The sequence below is a fragment of the Ambystoma mexicanum genome, chromosome 14, assembly GCF_040938575.1.
Source record: "Ambystoma mexicanum isolate Mex_15411 chromosome 14, UKY_AmexF1_1, whole genome shotgun sequence".
Taxonomy (NCBI): Eukaryota; Metazoa; Chordata; class Amphibia; order Caudata; family Ambystomatidae; genus Ambystoma; species Ambystoma mexicanum.
Window position 1 is genome coordinate 470,238,495 of NC_090940.1, and position 24,399 is coordinate 470,262,893.

Sequence of the window (24,399 nt, forward strand, 5' to 3'; positions counted from 1 at the left end):
ATGCTTCTAATATCAAACTTGAGACCCTCCCTATAGCATGAGATGTGATATCCAAGTCCTTCCCATTCCAATCCTGAGACCCTTCCTATAGCATGATGTGATATCTCAATGCTTCTAATACCAAAACTGAGACCCTTCCTATAACATGATATGGGATATCCAACTCCTTCCCATTCCAATCCTAAAACCCTTCCGATAGCAGAGATGTGATATCTCAATGCTTATACCAAACCTGAGACCCTTCCTATGGCATGAGATGTCATATACAACTCCTTCCCATTCCAATCCTGAGACCCTTCCTATAGCATGAGATGTGATATCTCAATGCTTATACCAAACCTGAGACCCTTCCTATAGCATGAGATGTGATATCCCATTCCTTCCCATTCCAAAATGAGACCCTTCCTATAGCATGAGATGTGATGTCTCAATGCTTCTAATACCAAATCTGAGATCCTTCCTATAACACGAGATGTGATATCAAAATCCTTCCCCTTCCAAACCTGAGACCCTCCCTTTGGCATGAGATGTGATATCCAACTCCTTCCCATTCCAATCCTGAGACCCTTCCTACAGCATGAGATGTGATATCTCAATGATTCTAATAACAAACCCGAGACCCGTCCTATAACATGAGATGTGATATCTGTTAAGACGGATTTCTGAACTCTGTCCTGGTGGCGCAGAAGTTCAGAAGGCCAACCTAATTACTTGGAACAGGGTAACCTCTGGACGAGCCAGACCAATCAAGTAAGCGATCGCGGCGGTCAAGACTAGGTCTCAAGAGGGGTGAGGGTGACTGAAAGCCCGCAATGAGCACACAAAGCAAGAGCGCTTACAAACTACTCCAAACAGTTGTTATATCAAAAATATATACACATTTATTTTAAGGCCTTTAAAACAATGACCGTAGCGAGAAAATCACAATATCACAATGCTAAACCAACACATACCATATCAACACAATATATATACAAATACAACAGTCGCTAGCGTTATAAGCACGAAATGTGTAGTCCACCTGAAAGGGAAGGAAAACAGGCAGTGCGATAACGCTTTAGACTCGGTTCGCCTTCAGAGGCACCTAACTAGATGGAAGTCCGAGCCCTGCGAAGAGTGGAGCCTTGTGCTCAAAGTACCTGCCACGCCGGTGCCAACGGGCAAAAGGAGAAGCTCTTCGGAGGAAGTCAGGCAGTTCGGGTTAGTGCACAGCAGAAGGAGAACAGGTTCCGCAACTCAAGCGCAGCCTCCACAGCGAGCAGAAGCAGAGCGCGAGTACGGACAAAAGGGTGCTGTTTTTACACAGCGGGGAAAAGCAATGGGCTACTGCAGGAGGGCGACCAGATCCTAGCTATACTACTCACCGGTCCCCGAAGCAAGCAGACCCAGGCTTCTCCACGTTAGTTTCAGCAGCTGGCAGGTTCAGAAGAGCAGGGAACGCCTCGTAGTCGTGTAGAGCAAAAAGACGTCCCAATCGACGAAACCAGCACAGTTTGTTGCCGCAGCAGGACAACGGAGCGGCCGTGTGTATCCGAGCCAAATGTACACTCCTCCCTTCAGACTTGGGAACGCCAAGTGTACGAAGCGTGGGAGAGTGACAAGGACTCGGAATACACCACAACCTGGCGGCGGTTACAGAGCAGGACTCCCTTGTAAGCTGGTCAGTCAACTGGATGGCCCAGAGACACTTCCGAAGGCTTACTTGGAAGGAGATGATGAAGTCGCCGGGAATAGCTGTTCCTGCTATTCCAAAGGTCGAAGCACCAGTACAGGCCTTCTGGTTCGATCAAAGGAGGAAAGGGTTTCACAGGACGACAGCAGTGCAAAGGAGGATTCCTTCAGCGGGTCACCAGCGATTCCTCGGTCCAGCCTCTTGGTTGCAGGATACTTGGCTCCTGTATTCCTTCGTTCGTGAGAACTCAGGAGATCGACATGGTAGTGGTGTTTCCAGCCCCCTCTTATCCACGGTTCCCTTCGCGCCAAAACGGAGGGGAGCCAATGGGAGATCCGCTCATCAACACACATACCATACGTGGACCAATCACGGACCACGGTGGTCCCAGGCATTCACACCACCCTAGACTCTCCCAGGATGTGTATTCGGACCAGACATCCCAGCCCACATCCTGGAGGCACACAAAAGACATGTAGAAGCCCGCGAAAGCAACCACGTTTCGCGGGAAAGTACATGCCCAAATAAGGAAGGCCCGGGTCGCTCGACCTGGGGAAGGTGAAGGGAGCAAGACGGTCAGTGGACAGGACAAAGGAGCCTCGTGGTCTGGCCATTTTGGGAGCCAGGCCACCATTTTGGGTTCAGTGCGAAAAACGTGCTCAGAACGCCAAAAGGAGCTCAAAATAAACAAAACGATCGCTGCCATCATTCCAGTCCCTGAATGATTTGCACCGATCAAAATACCATCCTAAAAGAGTATCTAGGGCCTGTAGAAGGCTAGAGACCCAAGAGAGCTGTAACTTAGCTTACAGTGCCCTCTTGTGTCATGTTGCACTAAAGCCGCAACATGATAAGAGAAACTACGGGAAACAGCGTTCCCCGGTACTGACTGTCTTAAGGGCATGTCAGTTTCCCCGTAAGAAAAGAGCGAAAGCCCAGAGGAGTGCGGCAGAAGGCTGCACTTCTCTGGCAAAGTCAAGAACAAGGTGAAAAACAACAGCAAAAAGTTTAGGGGTTGCCACATGGAAGGAAATTTACCTACAATTACGAAATCTTTCCTAACACTCGCCCCTCCCAGACTATGGACAGGGGGAACTAATCCACCCCTGGATGAGTCTCTTGTTCAGGTCGGTTAAACATTCTGGACAATCCATCAGCATTGCTATGTTGGACAGCTGGCCTGTGCTCAATAGTGAAGTCGAAGCCTTGTAGACTTATGGACCACCTAAGCAACTTTGGATTCTCCCCCTTCATGTTCATTAGCCACTTTAACGGCTTATGGTCAGTTTGCACAGTGAAGTGGGTCCCATAGAGGTAGATCCTCAGCTTCCTTAGGGCCCACACAACAGAGAAACATTCTTTCTCTACCGTGCACCATCTGAGCTCTCTGTCCTTAAGCTGGCGACTAATAAAACCGATAGGGAGTTCCTTACCCTTCTCATCTACTTGTGATAGTACAGCTCCTATCCCAGTGTCAGAGGCGTCCGTCTGCACGATAAAAGGTCTTTGATAATCCGGGGCCCTGAGGACAGGGGCCTGGCACAAGGAGTCTTTTAAGCCATTGAAGGCCTTCTCACACTCGTCGGTCCAAGTTACCTTCTTGGGTTTCTTCGGAGTTGTGAGGGCAGTCAGAGGAGCAGCTATGGTGCCATAGTCTGCCACAAAATTGCGGTAATACCCCGTGAGTCCTAAGAAGGCTCTCACTTGGGTTTGCGTAGTGGGGGTAGGCCAGTCTTGTACTGCTTGTACCTGACTGAGTAGAGGCTGTCTCCTCCCTCCACATACTTCATGTCCAAGGTAAACCACTGAGCCTTGTCCATTTTGGTGAGGGGCCACTCGGACACCCTCAAAAGAGCTATCTGAAGGACTGCTTGGCAACAGGTCGGGGAGAGGTTCAGACTCTTCTCCCGCAACGTCTGAAGCCAGTAGCAGTGCTGCGATTTCGACGCTTGGGCCGAAAGCCTTCAGCCTATTCACGTGAAACACTTTTAGAGCCTGTCCAGGCCTTCCAAGGTCCACTGAATAGTTAACCTCACCCAGGGGCTCCACCACTGGGTAAGGGCCTGACCATTTGTCCTGTAAAGCTCGAGGCCTTATGGGATTCATGATCAGGACTTGCTGACCAAGTGTAAAGTTGATGAGGGAAGCTTTCTGGTCGTACCAATGTTTCACCAGCGCTTGCCCTGCCTTCAATTTATCACTAGCCAAGCCCACCAGAAGTACCATCCGTTTTCTGAGCCCTAGCACATAATCAACTACATTGGTAGTAACAGGGGGAGTGGGCATCTCCCCTCCCTCTTTGACGATGGCTAAGGGTCCCCGTACGGGATGACCGAACAGAAGTTCGAAGGGGCTGAAGCCAACACCCTCCTGTGGTACCTCTCGGTAGGCAAACAGTAAGCAAGAAACAAGAAGATCCCATTTTCTTCTCTGAGGCTCCTCCAGAGCCCCAATCATGCCCTTTAACGTCCTGTTGAAACGCCCCCCCCAGACCATTGGTCTCGGGGCGGTATGCAGAAGAGAACCTGTAGGTGACCCCACATTCTTTCCACATAGCCTGCCTATACTTCGACATAAAGTTGCTGCCATGATCCGACACAACTTCTTTAGGGAAGCCAACCCTAGTAAATATGCAGAGTAAAGCTTCTGCAACTGACTTGGCAGTTACAGTTTTCAATGGGATGGCCTCAGGATACCGGGTTGCATGGTCGACCAGCACCAGGATAAACCTATTGCCCGAGGATGTTTGCGGGTCAAGGGGACCAACGATGTCGATCCCTACCCTTTCAAATGGTACCCCCACAACTGGGAGCGGTACCAACGGAGCTTGGATTGTCGCGCCAACCTTACCAGACAACTGGCAGGAGGCACAACTCCTGCAGTGACTTTCTACTTGCACCTCCATCTTGGGCCAGTAGAAGTGCATGGATAACCTTTGCTTGGTCCTCTTCATACCAAGGTGACCAGCAAGGGGAACTTCATGCGCCAACTGCAGGAGGAAGGGCCTAACAGCAAGGGGAACCACCAACCTCCTATGGTATCCTTCTGTAGACTCTGTGGGCTCACTATACAGGAGTCCACCTTCCTGTTAAATCCTATGCATCCCAGGAGGTTCACCCTCAAGCTGGGAGCAGGCCTGTCTCCTTAGGCCTTCCAGAGATGGGCACTCACGTTGGCCTTTACTGAATTCGTCCCTATCAGGACCTCCTTCAACTAACAAGTCTTTTAGTTCAGGATGATCGTTGGGGTCGAATACTTCAGGCATCGCCACCTCCTCGTCAGGCCCGGGCGATTGACCAACTTCCTCCACCGCAGTGGTAGGCGAGCTCGGGGGAATATTCTCTTTCCCTCGTTTTGACTTGCAGACTCCTTTCGCCTTGGGTTTCCCCTTTGGCTGGGGCGGCGTATTGGACTTGGCCAATGCTGCCCGTGCTTGAGACCGTGTGTAGGGTCTTTCGGCAGTGTCTCCTACGAGCCCTAAAGCTCTGAGATCATTACCCAACAAGACCTTTCCCGGGACGTTTCTCTGAATGCTCACTGGAATCCTGACTGCTGTACCATTTAAAGTAAGATTTACAGGTATTACTGGAAACATACGGAGGGGGCCGTCAGCCAACTTAGTGGGCATCAGAGTAGCTCTGGCAACTTCCTCTGAGTCTACCAAGGTAGAATCCACTACAGTGCGACTGCACCCACTATCCCTAAGAGCTGGAGTATCCACTCCATTGATCAGCACACTGTCTTTAAAGTAGTGCTTGGTATTACCCGGAATCCTAGCATAAGCCTCTGCGACTTTAGGCTCCCAGGAACCCAGGGACACTAAAACTACCTCAGCCTCTATCCCGCTGGGAAATGAGTCTGAGGAGAAGGATGCTCCTGTAATCTCTTCTTCCTCGTAGCAGGAGAAGGCCAGATTAGCGGAGTGGACCCCCAAAGGTCTAACCTTACAACGGGGATCCCCCTTCACGTGGTCAGTTGCTCCACAAGAAAAACAAGCCCCAGTGGGTCTGTTTACGTAGGGAGGCTTATTGTAACCCGAGTTCTGTTTCGGAGGCGGACCTCCACTACCCTGTGAGTTCTCTTGTGTCTTACCCTTGTTTTTCTTTTTGTGGCCCTTTTGGGAAGAAGATTTAGCAGATTCCCCACCCTCCATATCTTTGGACTTTTTCCCTTCCTCCTGCTTACCAGGATGAGTTTTGTCCTTATGGGACACTCGATGTGACACCCATAAGTCTGCTGCAATGGCCAGCTTCTTAGGATCTATCTCCTTTGAATCGGCCAAATGCTGCTTAAGCTCCGGGGAAGAAGAAGCAAAAATGTGTTCCAGCATGACAAGATTTATCATGCCTTCAAAGGTAGAAACCTTATAACCTTCGACCCAGCCAGTTAAGTTTTTCAAAGATTCAGCGACATAAGATACCCAAGTACCACCTTCCTTTTTCTTATACTCTCGAAAACGCTTTAAATATTGGGCCGGAGTCTTCCCAAACTTTAAAATGAGAGTTTGCTTTAACATTGCGAAATCAGCTCGCTCAGCCTTCGACATTTCCATAATGGCACTACAGCCAGAATGGGGCAGTCTACTGAGCAACCACGCAATCTTATCAGCATTGTCAACTTCTTGAACTTGGCATGCATACTCAAACGCATCCAGCCAGTCCATAATGTCATTCCTTTCTTCATACACACTGAGCAGATCTTTCGGAAACCGTGGATGAGAGGAAGCCCCAGACCCATGTCCAGGACCCTTGGACCCATTTGCAACCTGAAGCTTGGCCAGTTCCAACTGGTGATCCCTGTCTTTCTGTTTTTCTGCCTGTTCGATTTTTAGTTTGGCTATGCTGAATTCAAGCTCCTGCTGCCTAAACCGCAGCTCTTGCTTCTTGAATTCAAGCATAGCCTCCCCATCAGCACTGGCAGAGGAAACATTAGACATCACATCCTCCCTGTCTTCGTGGTCGCGATGGATCAGTGCAGCGGCAGAACCGTCGGTTCTACCAGTGAGAGCAGCCCCACCACCTTCTGCACTGGCCTCAGAAGTTATAGCGTCAAGCTGCGCTTCTTGCCACGCCACGATTCTTTGGATCATTTCCAATTTCGTGCCTTGAGAGGAAACACCTCTCTCCGCACACATCTTTTTCAGCATTTCTGATTTGGAAGCATTTAAAGTTAACAAGGTATTTGTTTCCATACTGTTTGATAGGACTATGGCCTTTTTAAAGTTATACTACAACAATTCACTACGTGTACTGGTTGGAATAACCTGAAATGCCTTAGTTCGAGCGCAACACTGGATACCTTCAGTCGTATCCCACCGCTGTACACCAATTTGTTAAGACATATTTCTGAACTCTGTCCTGGTGGCGCAGAAGTTCAGAAGGCCAACCTAATTACTTGGAACAGGGTAACCTCTGGACGAGCCAGACCAATCAAGGTAGCGATCGCGGCGGTCAAGACTAGGTCTCAAGAGGGGTGACTGAAAGCCCGCAATGAGCACACAAAGCAAGAGCGCTTACAAACTACTCCAAACAGTTGTTATATCAAAAATATATACACATTTATTTTAAGGCCTTTAAAACAATGACCGTAGCGAGAAAATCACAATATCACAATACTAAGCCAACACATACCATATCAACACAATATATATACAAATACGACAGTCGCAAGCATTAGAGGCACGAAATGTGTAGTCCACCTGCAAGGGAAGGAAAACAGGCAGTGCGATAATGCTTTAGACGCAGTTCGCCTTCAGAGGCACCTAACTAGATGGAAGTCCGAGCCCTGCGAAGAGTGGAGCCTTGTGCTCAAAGTACCTGCCACGCCAGTGCCAACGGGCAAAAGGGGAAGCTCTTCGGAGGAAGTCAGGCAGTTCGGGTTAGTGCACAGCAGAAGGAGAACAGGTTCCGCAACTCAAGCGCAGCCTCCACAGCGAGCAGAAGCAGAGCGCGAGTACGGACAAAAGGGTGCTGTTTTTACACAGTGGGGAAAAGCAATGGGCTACTGCAGGAGGGCGACCAGATCCTAGCTATACTACTCACCGGTCCCCGAAGCAAGCAGACCCAGGCTTCTCCACGTTAGTTTCAGCAGCTGGCAGGTTCAGAAGAGCAGGGAACGCCTCGTGGTCGTGTAGAGCAAAAAGACGTCCCAATCGACGAAACCAGCACAGTTTGTTGCCGCAGCAGGACAACGGAGCGGCCGTGTGTATCCGAGCCAAATGTACACTCCTCCCTTCAGACTTGGGAACGCCAAGTGTACGAAGCGTGGGAGAGTGACAAGGACTCGAAATACAACACAACCTGGCGGCGGTTACAGAGCAGGACTCCCTTGTAAGCTGGTCAGTCAACTGGATGGCCCAGAGACACTTCCGAAGGCTTACTTGGCAGGAGATGATGAAGTCGCCGGGAATAGCTGTTCCTGCTATTCCAAAGGTCGAAGCACCAGTACAGGCCTTCTGGTTCGATCAAAGGAGGAAAGGGTTTCACAGGACGACAGCAGTGCAAAGGAGGATTCTTTCAGCGGGTCACCAGCGATTCCTCGGTCCAGCCTCTTGGTTGCAGGATACTTGGCTCCTGTATTCCTTCGTTCGTGAGAACTCAGGAGATCGACATGGTAGTGGTGTTTCCAGCTCCCTCTTATCCACGGTTCCCTTCGCGCCAAAACGGAGGGGAGCCAATGGGAGATCCGCTCATCAACACACATACCATACGCGGACCAATCACGGACCACGGTGGTCCCAGGCATTCACACCACCCTAGACTCTCTGGCACCCAGGATGTGTATTGGGACCAGACATCCCAGCCCACACCCTGGAGGCACACAAACGACATGTAGAAGCCCGCGAAAGCAACCACGTTTCGCGGGAAAGTACATGCCCAAATAAGGAAGGCCCCGGGTCGCTCGACCTGGGGAAGGTGAAGGGAGCAAGACGGTCAGTGGACAAGACAAAGGAGCCTCGTGGTCTGGCCATTTTGGGAGCCAGGCCACCATTTTGGGTTCAGTGCGAAAAACGCGCTCAGAACGCCAAAAGGAGCTCAAAATAAACAAAACGATCGCTGCCACCATTCGAGTCCCTGAATGACTTGCACCGATCAAATACCATCCTAAAAGAGTATCTAGGGCCTGTAGAAGGCTAGAGACCCAAGAGAGCTGTAACTTAGCTTACAGTGCCCTCTTGTGTCATGTTGCACTAAAGCCGCAACACGATAAAAGAAACTACGGGAAACAGCGTTCCCCGGTACTGACTGTCTTAAGGGCATGTCAGTTTCCCCGTAAGAAAGGAGCGAAAGCCCAGAGGAGTGCGGCAGAAGGCTGCACTTCTCTGGCAAAGTCAAGAACAAGGTGAAAAACAACAGCAAAAAGTTTAGGGGTTGCCACATGGAAGGAAAATTACCTACAATTACGAAATCTTTCCTAACACTCTCCCCTCCTAGACTATGGACAGGGGGAACTAATCCACCCCTGGATGAGTCTCTTGTTCAGGTCGGTTAAACATTCTGGACAACCCATCAGCATTGCTATGTTGGACACCTGGCCTATGCTCAATAGTGAAGTCGAAGCCTTGTAGACTTATGGACCATCTAAGCAACTTTGGATTCTCCCCCTTCATGTTCATTAGCCACTTTAACGGCTTATGGTCAGTCTGCACAGTGAAGTGGGTCCCATAGAGGTAGGGCCTCAGCTTCCTTATGGCCCACACAACAGAGAAACATTCTTTCTCTATCGTGGACCATCTGAGCTCTCTGTCCTTAACCTGGCGACTAATAAAACCGATAGGGTGTTCCTTACCCTTCTCATCTACTTGTGATAGTACAGCTCCTATCCCAGTGTCAGAGGCATCCGTCTGCACGATAAAAGGTCTTTGATAATCAGGGGCCCTAAGGACAGGGGCCTGGCACAAGGAGTCTTTTAAGCCATTGAAGGCCTTCTCACACTCGTCGGTCCAAGTTACCTTCTTGGGTTTCTTCGGAGTTGTGAGGGCAGTCAGAGGAGCAGCTATGGTGCCATAGTCTGCCATAAAATTGCGATAATACCCCGTGAGTCCTAAGAAGGCTCTCACTTGGGTTTGCGTAGTGGGGGTAGGCCAGTCTTGTACTGCTTGTACCTGACTGAGTAGAGGCTGTCTCCTCCCTCCATCTACTTCATGTCCAAGGTAAACCACTGATCCTTGTCCATTTTGGTGAGGGGCCACTCGGACACCCTCAAAAGAGCTATCTGAAGGACCGCTCTGGAACAGGTCGGGGAGAGGTTCAGACTCCTCTTCCTCAACGTCTGAAGCCAATAGCAGTGCTGCGATTTCGACGCTTGGGACGAAAGCCTTCAGCCTATTCACGTGAAACACTTTTGGAGCCTGTCCAGGCCTTCCAAGGTCCACTGAATAGTTAACCTCACCCAGGGGCTCCACCACTGGGTAAGGGCCTGACCATTTGTCCTGTAAAGCTCGAGGCCTTATGGGATTCATGATCAGGACTTGCTGACCAAGTGTAAAGTTGATGAGGGAAGCTTTCTGGTCGTACCAATGTTTCACCAGCGCTTGCCCTGCCTTCAATTTATCACTAGCCAAGCCCATCAGAAGTACCATCCGTTTTCTGAGCCCTAGCACATAATCAACTACGTTGGTAGTAACAGGGGGAGTGGGCATCTCCCATCCCTCTTTTACGATGGCTAAGGGTCCCCGTACGGGATGACCGAACAGAAGTTCGAAGGGGCTGAAGCCAACACCCTCCTGTGGTACCTCTTGGTAGGCAAACAGTAAGCATGAAACAAGAAGATCCCATTTTCTTCTCTGAGGCTCCTCCAGAGCCCCAATCATGCTCTTTAACGTCCTGTTGAAACGCCCCCCCAGACCATTGGTCTGGGGGTGGTATGCAGAAGAGAACCTGTAGGTGACCCCACATTCTTTCCACATAGCCTGCCTATACTTCGACATAAAGTTGCTGCCATGATCCGACACAACTTCTTTAGGGAAGCCAACCCTAGTAAATATGCCGAGTAAAGCTTCTGCAACTGACTTGGCAGTTACAGTTTTCAATGGGATGGCCTCAGGATATCTGGTTGCATGGTCGACCAGCACCAGGATAAACCTATTGCCCGAGGATGTTTGCGGGTCAAGGGGACCAACGATGTCGATCCCTACCCTTTCAAATGGTACCCCCACAACTGGGAGCGGTACCAACGGAGCTTGGATTGTTGCGCCAACCTTACCAGACAACTGGCAGGAGGCACAACTCCTGCAGTGACTTTCTACTTGCACCCCCATCTTGGGCCAGTAGAAGTGCATGGATAACCTTTGCTTGGTCCTCTTCATACCAAGGTGACCAGCAAGGGGAACTTCATGCGCCAACTGCAGGAGGAAGGGCCTAACAGCAAGGGGAACCACCAACCTCCTATGGTCTCCTTCTGTAGACTCTGTGGGCTCACTATACAGGAGTCCACCTTCCCAATAAATCCTATGCTTCCCAGGAGGTTCACCCTCAAGCTGGGAGCAGGCCTGTCTCCTTAGGCCTTCCAGAGATGGGCACTCACGTTGGCCTTTACTGAATTCGTCCCTATCAGGACCTCCTTCAACTAACAAGTCTTTTAGTTCAGGATGATCGTTGGGGTCGAATACTTCAGGCATCGCCACCTCCTCGTCAGGCCCGGGCAATTGACCAACTTCCTCCACCGCAGTGGTAGGCGAGCTCGGGGGAATATTCTCTTTCCCTCGTTTTGACTTGTAGACTCCTTTCGCCTTGGGTTTCCCCTTCGGCTGGGGCGGCGTATTGGACTTGGCCAATGCTGCCCGTGCTTGAGACCGTGTGTAGGGTCTTTCGGCAGTGTCTCCTACGAGCCCTAAAGCTCTGAGATCATTACCCAACAAGACCTTTCCCGGGACGTTTCTCTGAATGCTCACTGGAATCCTGACTGCTGTACCATTTAAAGTAAGATTTACAGGTATTACTGGAAACATACGGAGGGGGCCGTCAGCCAACTTAGTGGGCATCAGAGTAGCTCTGGCAACTTCCTCTGAGTCTACCAAGGTAGAATCCACTACAGTGCGACTGCACCCACTATCCCTAAGAGCTGGAGTATCCACTCCATTGATCAGCACACTGTCTTTAAAGTGGTGCTTGGTATTATCCGGAATCCTAGCATAAGCCTCTGCGACTTTAGGCTCCCAGGAACCCAGGGACACTAAAACTACCTCAGCCTCTATTCCGCTGGGAAATGAGTCTGAGGAGAAGGATGCTCCTGTAATCTCTTCTTCCTCGTAGGAGGAGAAGGCCAGATTAGCGGAGTGGACCCCCAAAGGTCTAACCTTACAACGGGGATCCCCCTTCACGTGGTCAGTTGCTCCACAAGAAAAACAAGCCCCAGTGGGTCTGTTTACGTAGGGAGGCTTATTGTAACCAGAGTTCTGTTTCGGAGGCTGACCTCCACTACCCTGTGAGTTCTCTTGTGTCTTACCCTTGTTTTTCTGTTTGTGGCCCTTATGGGAAGAAGATTTAGCAGATTCCCCACCCTCCATATCTTTGGACTTTTTCCCTTCCTCCTGCTTACCAGGATGAGTTTTGTCCTTATGGGACACTCGATGTGACACCCATAAGTCTGCTGCAATGGCCAGCTTCTTAGGATCTATCTCCTTCGAATCGGCCAAATGCTGCTTAAGCTCCGGGGAAGAAGAAGCAAAAATGTGTTCCAGCATGACAAGATTTATCATGCCTTCGAAGGTAGAAACCTTATAACCTTCGACCCAGCCAGTTAAGTTTTTCAAGGATTCAGCGACATAAGATACCCAAGTACCACCTTCCTTTTTCTTATACTCTCGAAAACGCTTTAAATATTGGGCCGGAGTCTTCCCAAACTTTAAAATGAGAGTTTGCTTTAACATTGCGAAATCAGCTCGCTCAGCCTTTGACATTTCCATAATGGCACTACAGCCAGAATGGGGCAGTCTACTGAGTAACCACGCAATCTTATCAGCATTGTCAACTTCTTGAACTTCGCATGCATACTCAAACGCATTCAGCCAGTCCATAATGTCATTCCTTTCTTCATACACACTGAGCAGATCTTTCGGAAACCGTGGATGAGAGGAAGCCCCAGACCCATGTCCAGGACCCTTGGACCCATTTGCAACCTGAAGCTTGGCCAGTTCCAACTGGTGATCCCTGTCTTTCTGTTTTTCTGCCTGTTCGATTTTTAGTTTGGCTATGCTGAATTCAAGCTCCTGCTGCCTAAACCGCAGCTCTTGCTTCTTGAATTCAAGCATAGCCTCCCCATCAGCACTGGCAGAGGAAACATTAGACATCTCGTCCTCCCTGTCCTCGTGGTCGCGATGGATCAGTGCGGCGGCAGAACCGTCGGTTCTACCAGTGAGAGCAGCCCCACCACCTTCCGCACTGTCCTCAGAAGTTATAGCGTCAAGCTGCGCTTCTTGCCACGCCACGATTCTTTGGATCATTTCCAATTTAGTGCCTTGAGAGGAAACACCTCTCTCCGCACACATCTTCTTCAATGTTTCTGATTTGGAAGCATTTAAAGTTAACAAGGTATTTGTTTCCATACTGTTTGATAGGACTATGGCCTTTTTAAAGTTATACTACAACAATTCACTACGTGTACTGGTTGGAATAACCTGAAATGCCTTAGTTCGTGCGCAACACTGGATACCTTCAGTCGTATCCCACCGCTGTACACCAATTTGTTAAGACGGATTTCTGAACTCTGTCCTGGTGGCGCAGAAGTTCAGAAGGCCAACCTAATTACTTGGAACAGGGTAACCTCTGGACGAGCCAGACCAATCAAGGTAGCGATCACGGCGGTCAAGACTAGGTCTCAAGAGGGGTGAGGGTGACTGAAAGCCCGCAATGAGCACACAAAGCAAGAGCGCTTACAAACTACTCCAAACAGTTGTTGTATCAAAAATATATACACATTTATTTTAAGGCCTTTAAAACAATGACCGTAGCGAGAAAATCACAATATCACAATACTAAGCCAACACATACCATATCAACACAATATATATACAAATACGACAGTCGCAAGCATTAGAGGCACGAAATGTGTAGTCCACCTGCAAGGGAAGGAAAACAGGCAGTGCGATAATGCTTTAGACGCAGTTCGCCTTCAGAGGCACCTAACTAGATGGAAGTCCGAGCCCTGCGAAGAGTGGAGCCTTGTGCTCAAAGTACCTGCCACGCCGGTGCCAACGGGCAAAAGGGGAAGCTCTTCGGAGGAAGTCAGGCAGTTCGGGTTAGTGCACAGCAGAAGGAGAACAGGTTCCGCAACTCAAGCGCAGCCTCCACAGCGAGCAGAAGCAGAGCGCGAGTACGGACAAAAGGGTGCTGTTTTTACACAGTGGGGAAAAGCAATGGGCTACTGCAGGAGGGCGACCAGATCCTATCTATACTACTCACCGGTCCCCGAAGCAAGCAGACCCAGGCTTCTCCACGTTAGTTTCAGCAGCTGGCAGGTTCAGAAGAGCAGGGAACGCCTCGTAGTCGTGTAGAGCAAAAAGACGTCCCAATCGACGAAACCAGCACAGTTTGTTGCCGCAGCAGGACAACGGAGCGGCCGTGTGTATCCGAGCCAAATGTACACTCCTCCCTTCAGACTTGGGAACGCCAAGTGTACGAAGCGTGGGAGAGTGACAAGGACTCGAAATACAACACAACCTGGCGGCGGTTACAGAGCAGGACTCCCTTGTAAGCTGGTCAGTCAACTGGATGGCCCAGAGACACTTCCGAAGGCTTACTTGGCAGGAGATGATGATGTCGCCGGGAATAGCTGTTCCTGCTATTCCAAAGGTCGAAGCACCAGTACAGGCCTTCTGGTTCGATCAAAGGAGGAAAGGGTTTCACAGGACGACAGCAGTGCAAAGGAGGATTCCTTCAGCGGGTCACCAGCGATTCCTCGGTCCAGCTCTTGGTTGCAGGATACTTGGCTCCTGTATTCCTTCGTTCGTGAGAACTCAGGAGATCGACATGGTAGTGGTGTTTCCAGCTCCCTCTTATCCACGGTTCCCTTCGCGCCAAAACGGAGGGGAGCCAATGGGAGATCCGCTCATCAACACACATACCATACGCGGACCAATCACGGACCACGGTGGTCCCAGGCATTCACACCACCCTAGACTCTCTGGCACCCAGGATATGTATTGGGACCAGACATCCCAGCCCACACCCTGGAGGCACACAAACGACATGTAGAAGCCCGCGAAAGCAACCACGTTTCGCGGGAAAGTACATGCCCAAATAAGGAAGGCCCCGGGTCGCTCGACCTGGGGAAGGTGAAGGGAGCAAGACGGTCAGTGGACAAGACAAAGGAGCCTCGTGGTCTGGCCATTTTGGGAGCCAGGCCACCATTTTGGGTTCAGTGCGAAAAACGCGCTCAGAACGCCAAAAGGAGCTCAAAATAAACAAAACGATCGCTGCCACCATTCGAGTCCCTGAATGACTTGCACCGATCAAATACCATCCTAAAAGAGTATCTAGGGCCTGTAGAAGGCTAGAGACCCAAGAGAGCTGTAACTTAGCTTACAGTGCCCTCTTGTGTCATGTTGCACTAAAGCCGCAACACGATAAAAGAAACTACGGGAAACAGCGTTCCCCGGTACTGACTGTCTTAAGGGCATGTCAGTTTCCCCGTAAGAAAGGAGCGAAAGCCCAGAGGAGTGCGGCAGAAGGCTGCACTTCTCTGGCAAAGTCAAGAACAAGGTGAAAAACAACAGCAAAAAGTTTAGGGGTTGCCACATGGAAGGAAAATTACCTACAATTACGAAATCTTTCCTAACACTCTCCCCTCCTAGACTATGGACAGGGGGAACTAATCCACCCCTGGATGAGTCTCTTGTTCAGGTCGGTTAAACATTCTGGACAACCCATCAGCATTGCTATGTTGGACACCTGGCCTATGCTCAATAGTGAAGTCGAAGCCTTGTAGACTTATGGACCATCTAAGCAACTTTGGATTCTCCCCCTTCATGTTCATTAGCCACTTTAACGGCTTATGGTCAGTCTGCACAGTGAAGTGGGTCCCATAGAGGTAGGGCCTCAGCTTCCTTAGGGCCCACACAACAGAGAAACATTCTTTCTCTATCGTGGACCATCTGAGCTCTCTGTCCTTAACCTGGCGACTAATAAAACCGATAGGGTGTTCCTTACCCTTCTCATCTACTTGTGATAGTACAGCTCCTATCCCAGTGTCAGAGGCATCCGTCTGCACGATAAAAGGTCTTTGATAATCAGGGGCCCTAAGGACAGGGGCCTGGCACAAGGAGTCTTTTAAGCCATTGAAGGCCTTCTCACACTCGTCGGTCCAAGTTACCTTCTTGGGTTTCTTCGGAGTTGTGAGGGCAGTCAGAGGAGCAGCTATGGTGCCATAGTCTGCCATAAAATTGCGATAATACCCCGTGAGTCCTAAGAAGGCTCTCACTTGGGTTTGCGTAGTGGGGGTAGGCCAGTCTTGTACTGCTTGTACCTGACTGAGTAGAGGCTGTCTCCTCCCTCCATCTACTTCATGTCCAAGGTAAACCACTGATCCTTGTCCATTTTGGTGAGGGGCCACTCGGACACCCTCAAAAGAGCTATCTGAAGGACCGCTCTGGAACAAGTCGGGGAGAGGTTCAGACTCCTCTTCCTCAACGTCTGAAGCCAATAGCAGTGCTGCGATTTCGACGCTTGGGACGAAAGCCTTCAGCCTATTCACGTGAAACACTTTTGGAGCCTGTCCAGGCCTTCCAAGGTCCACTGAATAGTTAACCTCACCCAGGGGCTCCACCACTGGGTAAGGGCCTGACCATTTGTCCTGTAAAGCTCGAGGCCTTATGGGATTCATGATCAGGACTTGCTGACCAAGTGTAAAGTTGATGAGGGAAGCTTTCTGGTCGTACCAATGTTTCACCAGCGCTTGCCCTGCCTTCAATTTATCACTAGCCAAGCCCATCAGAAGTACCATCCGTTTTCTGAGCCCTAGCACATAATCAACTACGTTGGTAGTAACAGGGGGAGTGGGCATCTCCCATCCCTCTTTTACGATGGCTAAGGGTCCCCGTACGGGATGACCGAACAGAAGTTCGAAGGGGCTGAAGCCAACACCCTCCTGTGGTACCTCTTGGTAGGCAAACAGTAAGCATGAAACAAGAAGATCCCATTTTCTTCTCTGAGGCTCCTCCAGAGCCCCAATCATGCTCTTTAACGTCCTGTTGAAACGCCCCCCCAGACCATTGGTCTGGGGGTGGTATGCAGAAGAGAACCTGTAGGTGACCCCACATTCTTTCCACATAGCCTGCCTATACTTCGACATAAAGTTGCTGCCATGATCCGACACAACTTCTTTAGGGAAGCCAACCCTAGTAAATATGCCGAGTAAAGCTTCTGCAACTGACTTGGCAGTTACAGTTTTCAATGGGATGGCCTCAGGATATCTGGTTGCATGGTCGACCAGCACCAGGATAAACCTATTGCCCGAGGATGTTTGCGGGTCAAGGGGACCAACGATGTCGATCCCTACCCTTTCAAATGGTACCCCCACAACTGGGAGCGGTACCAACGGAGCTTGGATTGTTGCGCCAACCTTACCAGACAACTGGCAGGAGGCACAACTCCTGCAGTGACTTTCTACTTGCACCCCCATCTTGGGCCAGTAGAAGTGCATGGATAACCTTTGCTTGGTCCTCTTCATACCAAGGTGACCAGCAAGGGGAACTTCATGCGCCAACTGCAGGAGGAAGGGCCTAACAGCAAGGGGAACCACCAACCTCCTATGGTCTCCTTCTGTAGACTCTGTGGGCTCACTATACAGGAGTCCACCTTCCCAATAAATCCTATGCTTCCCAGGAGGTTCACCCTCAAGCTGGGAGCAGGCCTGTCTCCTTAGGCCTTCCAGAGATGGGCACTCACGTTGGCCTTTACTGAATTCGTCCCTATCAGGACCTCCTTCAACTAACAAGTCTTTTAGTTCAGGATGATCGTTGGGGTCGAATACTTCAGGCATCGCCACCTCCTCGTCAGGCCCGGGCAATTGACCAACTTCCTCCACCGCAGTGGTAGGCGAGCTCGGGGGAATATTCTCTTTCCCTCGTTTTGACTTGTAGACTCCTTTCGCCTTGGGTTTCCCCTTCGGCTGGGGCGGCGTATTGGACTTGGCCAATGCTGCCCGTGCTTGAGACCGTGTGTAGGGTCTTTCGGCAGTGTCTCCTACGAGCCCTAAAGCTCTGAGATCATTACCCAACAAGACCTTTCCCGGGACGTTTCTCTGAATGCTCACTGGAATCCTGACTGCTGTACCATTTAAAGTAAGATTTACAGGTATTACTGGAAACATACGGAGGGGGCCGTCAGCCAACTTAGTGGGCATCAGAGTAGCTCTGGCAACTTCCTCTGAGTCTACCAAGGTAGAATCCACTACAGTGCGACTGCACCCACTATCCCTAAGAGCTGGAGTATCCACTCCATTGATCAGCACACTGTCTTTAAAGTGGTGCTTGGTATTATCCGGAATCCTAGCATAAGCCTCTGCGACTTTAGGCTCCCAGGAACCCAGGGACACTAAAACTACCTCAGCCTCTATTCCGCTGGGAAATGAGTCTGAGGAGAAGGATGCTCCTGTAATCTCTTCTTCCTCGTAGGAGGAGAAGGCCAGATTAGCGGAGTGGACCCCCAAAGGTCTAACCTTACAACGGGGATCCCCCTTCACGTGGTCAGTTGCTCCACAAGAAAAACAAGCCCCAGTGGGTCTGTTTACGTAGGGAGGCTTATTGTAACCAGAGTTCTGTTTCGGAGGCTGACCTCCACTACCCTGTGAGTTCTCTTGTGTCTTACCCTTGTTTTTCTGTTTGTGGCCCTTATGGGAAGAAGATTTAGCAGATTCCCCACCCTCCATATCTTTGGACTTTTTCCCTTCCTCCTGCTTACCAGGATGAGTTTTGTCCTTATGGGACACTCGATGTGACACCCATAAGTCTGCTGCAATGGCCAGCTTCTTAGGATCTATCTCCTTCGAATCGGCCAAATGCTGCTTAAGCTCCGGGGAAGAAGAAGCAAAAATGTGTTCCAGCATGACAAGATTTATCATGCCTTCGAAGGTAGAAACCTTATAACCTTCGACCCAGCCAGTTAAGTTTTTCAAGGATTCAGCGACATAAGATACCCAAGTACCACCTTCCTTTTTCTTATACTCTCGAAAACGCTTTAAATATTGGGCCGGAGTCTTCCCAAACTTTAAAATGAGAGTTTGCTTTAACATTGCGAAATCAGCTCGCTCAGCCTTTGACATTTCCATAATGGCACTACAGCCAGAATGGGGCAGTCTACTGAGTAACCACGCAATCTTATCAGCATTGTCAACTTCTTGAACTTCGCATGCATACTCAAACGCATTCAGCCAGTCCATAATGTCATTCCTTTCTTCATACACACTGAGCAGATCTTTCGGAAACCGTGGATGAGAGGAAGCCCCAGACCCATGTCCAGGACCCTTGGACCCATTTGCAACCTGAAGCTTGGCCAGTTCCAACTGGTGATCCCTGTCTTTCTGTTTTTCTGCCTGTTCGATTTTTAGTTTGGCTATGCTGAATTCAAGCTCCTGCTGCCTAAACCGCAGCTCTTGCTTCTTGAATTCAAGCATAGCCTCCCCATCAGCACTGGCAGAGGAAACATTAGACATCTCGTCCTCCCTGTCCTCGTGGTCGCGATGGATCAGTGCGGCGGCAGAACCGTCGGTTCTACCAGTGAGAGCAGCCCCACCACCTTCCGCACTGTCCTCAGAAGTTATAGCGTCAAGCTGCGCTTCTTGCCACGCCACGATTCTTTGGATCATTTCCAATTTAGTGCCTTGAGAGGAAACACCTCTCTCCGCACACATCTTCTTCAATGTTTCTGATTTGGAAGCATTTAAAGTTAACAAGGTATTTGTTTCCATACTGTTTGATAGGACTATGGCCTTTTTAAAGTTATACTACAACAATTCACTACGTGTACTGGTTGGAATAACCTGAAATGCCTTAGTTCGTGCGCAACACTGGATACCTTCAGTCGTATCCCACCGCTGTACACCAATTTGTTAAGACGGATTTCTGAACTCTGTCCTGGTGGCGCAGAAGTTCAGAAGGCCAACCTAATTACTTGGAACAGGGTAACCTCTGGACGAGCCAGACCAATCAAGGTAGCGATCACGGCGGTCAAGACTAGGTCTCAAGAGGGGTGAGGGTGACTGAAAGCCCGCAATGAGCACACAAAGCAAGAGCGCTTACAAACTACTCCAAACAGTTGTTGTATCAAAAATATATACACATTTATTTTAAGGCCTTTAAAACAATGACCGTAGCGAGAAAATCACAATATCACAATACTAAGCCAACACATACCATATCAACACAATATATATACAAATACGACAGTCGCAAGCATTAGAGGCACGAAATGTGTAGTCCACCTGCAAGGGAAGGAAAACAGGCAGTGCGATAATGCTTTAGACGCAGTTCGCCTTCAGAGGCACCTAACTAGATGGAAGTCCGAGCCCTGCGAAGAGTGGAGCCTTGTGCTCAAAGTACCTGCCACGCCGGTGCCAACGGGCAAAAGGGGAAGCTCTTCGGAGGAAGTCAGGCAGTTCGGGTTAGTGCACAGCAGAAGGAGAACAGGTTCCGCAACTCAAGCGCAGCCTCCACAGCGAGCAGAAGCAGAGCGCGAGTACGGACAAAAGGGTGCTGTTTTTACACAGTGGGGAAAAGCAATGGGCTACTGCAGGAGGGCGACCAGATCCTATCTATACTACTCACCGGTCCCCGAAGCAAGCAGACCCAGGCTTCTCCACGTTAGTTTCAGCAGCTGGCAGGTTCAGAAGAGCAGGGAACGCCTCGTAGTCGTGTAGAGCAAAAAGACGTCCCAATCGACGAAACCAGCACAGTTTGTTGCCGCAGCAGGACAACGGAGCGGCCGTGTGTATCCGAGCCAAATGTACACTCCTCCCTTCAGACTTGGGAACGCCAAGTGTACGAAGCGTGGGAGAGTGACAAGGACTCGAAATACAACACAACCTGGCGGCGGTTACAGAGCAGGACTCCCTTGTAAGCTGGTCAGTCAACTGGATGGCCCAGAGACACTTCCGAAGGCTTACTTGGCAGGAGATGATGATGTCGCCGGGAATAGCTGTTCCTGCTATTCCAAAGGTCGAAGCACCAGTACAGGCCTTCTGGTTCGATCAAAGGAGGAAAGGGTTTCACAGGACGACAGCAGTGCAAAGGAGGATTCCTTCAGCGGGTCACCAGCGATTCCTCGGTCCAGCTCTTGGTTGCAGGATACTTGGCTCCTGTATTCCTTCGTTCGTGAGAACTCAGGAGATCGACATGGTAGTGGTGTTTCCAGCTCCCTCTTATCCACGGTTCCCTTCGCGCCAAAACGGAGGGGAGCCAATGGGAGATCCGCTCATCAACACACATACCATACGCGGACCAATCACGGACCACGGTGGTCCCAGGCATTCACACCACCCTAGACTCTCTGGCACCCAGGATATGTATTGGGACCAGACATCCCAGCCCACACCCTGGAGGCACACAAACGACATGTAGAAGCCCGCGAAAGCAACCACGTTTCGCGGGAAAGTACATGCCCAAATAAGGAAGGCCCCGGGTCGCTCGACCTGGGGAAGGTGAAGGGAGCAAGACGGTCAGTGGACAAGACAAAGGAGCCTCGTGGTCTGGCCATTTTGGGAGCCAGGCCACCATTTTGGGTTCAGTGCGAAAAACGCGCTCAGAACGCCAAAAGGAGCTCAAAATAAACAAAACGATCGCTGCCACCATTCGAGTCCCTGAATGACTTGCACCGATCAAATACCATCCTAAAAGAGTATCTAGGGCCTGTAGAAGGCTAGAGACCCAAGAGAGCTGTAACTTAGCTTACAGTGCCCTCTTGTGTCATGTTGCACTAAAGCCGCAACACGATAAAAGAAACTACGGGAAACAGCGTTCCCCGGTACTGACTGTCTTAAGGGCATGTCAGTTTCCCCGTAAGAAAGGAGCGAAAGCCCAGAGGAGTGCGGCAGAAGGCTGCCCTTCTCTGGCAAAGTCAAGAACAAGGTGAAAAACAACAGCAAAAAGTTTAGGGGTTGCCACATGGAAGGAAAATTACCTACAATTACGAAATCTTTCCTAACAATATCCAACTCCTTCCCATTCCAACCCTGAGACCCTTCCTATAGCATGAGATGTGATATCTCAATGCTTATACCAAACCTGAGACCCTTCCTATAGCATGAGATGTGATATCCAAATCCTTCCCATTCCAATCCTGAGACCCTTCCTATAGCATGAGATGTGATATCTCAATGCCTCTAATTCCAAACATGAGATCCATTTTCTAACATGAAATGTGATATCCAACTCCTTCCCTTTCCAAACCTGAGAGCCTACCTATAGCATGGGATGTGATATCCAAGTCCTTCCCATTCCAATCCTTAGACCCTTCCTACAGCATGAGATGTGATATCTCAATGATTCTAATACCAAACCTGAGACCCGTCCTATAACATGAGATGGGATATCCAACTCCTTCCATTTCAATCCTGAGACACTTCCGATAGCAGAGATGTGATATCTCAATGCTTATACCAACCCTGAGACCCTTCCTATAACATGAAATGGGATATCCAACTCCTTCCCATTCCAAACCTGAGACCCTTCCGATAGCAGAGATGTGATATCTCAATGCTTATACCAACCCTGAGACCCTTCCTATAACATGAAATGGGATATCCAACTCCTTCCCATTCCAAACATGAGACCCTTCCTATAGCAAGAATGTGATATCCATCTCCTTCCCATTCCAATCCTGAGACCATTCCTATAGCATGAGATGTGATATCTCAATGCTTCTAATAGAAAACCTGTGATCCTTCCTATGACATGAGATGTGATATCCAATTCCTTCCCATGCCAAACCGGAGACCCTTCCTACAGCATGTGATGTGATATCTCAATGCTTCTAATACCAAACCTGAGACCCGTCCTATAGCATGAGATGTGATATCCAACTCCTTCCCATCCCAATCCTGAGACACTTTTGATAGCAGAGATGTGATATCTCAATTCTTATACCAAACCTGAGACCCTTCCTATAACATGAAATGGGATATCCAACTCCTTCCCATTCCAAACCTGAGACCCTTCCGATAGCAGAGATGTGATATCTCAATGTCTCTAATACCAAACCTGAGATCCTTCCGATAGCATGAGATGTGATACCTCAATGCTTCTAATACCAAACCTGAGATCCTTCCTATAACATGAGATGTGATATCCAAATCCTTCCCGTTCCAAAACTGAGACCCTTCCGATAGCATGAGATGTGATATCTCAATGCCTCTAATACCAAACCTGAGATCCTTCCGATAGCATGAGATGTGATATCTCAATGCTTCTAATACCAAACCTTAGATCCTTCCTATAACATGAGATGTGATATCCAACTCCTTCCCTTTCCAAACCTGAGAGCCTTCCTATAGCATAAGATGTGATATCCAAGTCCTTCTCATTCCAATCCGGAGACCCTTCCTATAACATGAGATGTGATATCCAACTCCTTCTGATTCCAACCTGAGACCCTTCCTATAGCATGAAATTGGATATCCAACTCCTTCCAAATCCAATCCTGATACCCTTCCGATTGCATGAGATGTGATATCCCAATGCTTCTACCAAACCTGAGACCCATACTATGACATCAGATGTGATATCAAACTCCTTCCCATTCCAATCTTGAGACCCTTCCTATAGCTTGAGATGTGATATCCAACTCCTTCCCATTCCAATTCTGAGACCCTTCCTATACCATGAGAATTGATATCTCAATGCTTCTACCAAACCTGAGACCCATACTATTGCATGAGATGTGATATCAAACTCCTTCCAATTCCAATCCTGAGACCCTTCCTATAGCATGAGATGTGATATCCAAATCCTTCCCATTCCAATCCTGAGACCCTTCCTATAGCATGAGATGTGATATCTCAATGCCTCTAATTCCAAACATGAGATCCATTTTCTAACATGAAATGTGATATCCAACTCCTTCCCTTTCCAAACCTGAGAGCCTACCTATAGCATGGGATGTGATATCCAAGTCCTTCCCATTCCAATCCTTAGACCCTTCCTACAGCATGAGATGTGATATCTCAATGATTCTAATACCAAACCTGAGACCCGTCCTATAACATGAGATGGGATATCCAACTCCTTCCATTTCAATCCTGAGACACTTCCGATAGCAGAGATGTGATATCTCAGTGCTTATACCAACCCTGAGACCCTTCCTATAACATGAAATTGGATATCCAACTCCTTCCCATTCCAAACCTGAGACCCTTCCGATAGCAGAGATGTGATATCTCAATGCTTATACCAACCCTGAGACCCTTCCTATAACATGAAATGGGATATCCAACTCCTTCCCATTCCAAACATGAGACCCTTCCTATAGCAAGAATGTGATATCCATCTCCTTCCCATTCCAATCCTGAGACCATTCCTATAGCATGAGATGTGATATCTCAATGCTTCTAATAGAAAACCTGTAATCCTTCCTATGACATGAGATGTGATATCCAATTCCTTCCCATGCCAAACCGGAGACCCTTCCTGCAGCATGTGATGTGATATCTCAATGCTTCTAATACCAAACCTGAGACCCGTCCTATAGCATGAGATGTGATATCCAACTCCTTCCCATCCCAATCCTGAGACACTTTTG